Raw genomic sequence first — 1,125 nt, 5'->3', positions numbered from 1 at the left:
CTCACAGCAACCTCCAACTCCTGGGCTCAAGCAAGTCTCCTGCCTCAGCCTCCCAAGTAGCTGGGACCACAGGCGCCCGCCACAACGCCCGGCCATCTTTTGGTTGCAGCCATCATTGTTGTTTGGCGGGCCCGGGCTGGGGATTCAAACCCACCACCTCAGGTGTATGTGGCTGGCGCCTTAGCCGCTTGAGCCACAGGCGCCGAGCCTCAGAGTTCTTTTAATCACACCACACCCATACACTTTTACAGGTTGGCTGGCGATCTGGCAGATCTGGTCTCATATATTTGTCAGCAGATCTGCGGGCGATCTAATGCCCAGGAGGTGATCAGGCTCCTCTTCCACTAAAATGTAGTGGGCCTTAAAAGGATCCTACTTTGCTTTGGATGTCCTGGCGCCACCTGTAACCGGTTCCTCTCTGGTGTCCATTTTCCGCAATGACCCACCTCAGGGAGCTCCCCAGCTGAGTCTCGACCAGACGTTCCTCTGGGAGAATTTGTTCCAGGAGCGCTCTGAGGATCGCATGGTCAGACCAGCAGGAGCGACTCTGGGTCAGCCTGGAGAGGGAGCAGGGTCGTTGAGGGTGCGGTCGGAGTAAGAGCTGGGGGGGCCTAACAGCGCCACAAAACTGAACGGCTCAGAAGGCAGGGGATGCCTGCCTGCGGGTTTGAGGAAGCTGACAGAGTTGTCAACTGCCCTCCAAACAACAGAGAGGTTTCTGTCCACAGGTAGGAGGAGGCTGACAAAGTCGTCAACCACCCCCTGGGTGACAGGGAGTTCCCTGTCCACAGGTTGGAGACAGGGCTGGGACTCTAACCCAGGATCACCTGTCCAATCCAAATCACCGAGGCAGGGCTGGGACTCAAACCCAGGATCACCTGCCCAGTTCATGTCACGGAGGCAGGGCTGGGACTCAAACCCAGAATCACCTGTCCCCTCCAGGTCCACACGAAAAGACTCACAGACAAATAACAACAGACAGAAACGAGGGAAAAGAACAGCGCCGTATAGATCTTAATTGACCCGGGTCAGGTGGCAGTGGGGCGCCCGCCTATGGAATTTCAGAAACTGACAGTCTAGTCAGCTGCCCACTACAGAGTTGAGGTGGCAGTGGGGCGCCCGCCT

Source organism: Otolemur garnettii, unplaced genomic scaffold (assembly GCF_000181295.1).
Source record: "Otolemur garnettii isolate 467f Iridium unplaced genomic scaffold, OtoGar3 scaffold00324, whole genome shotgun sequence".
NCBI classification, from domain to species: Eukaryota; Metazoa; Chordata; class Mammalia; order Primates; family Galagidae; genus Otolemur; species Otolemur garnettii.
This window is presented reverse-complemented; position numbering follows the sequence as displayed.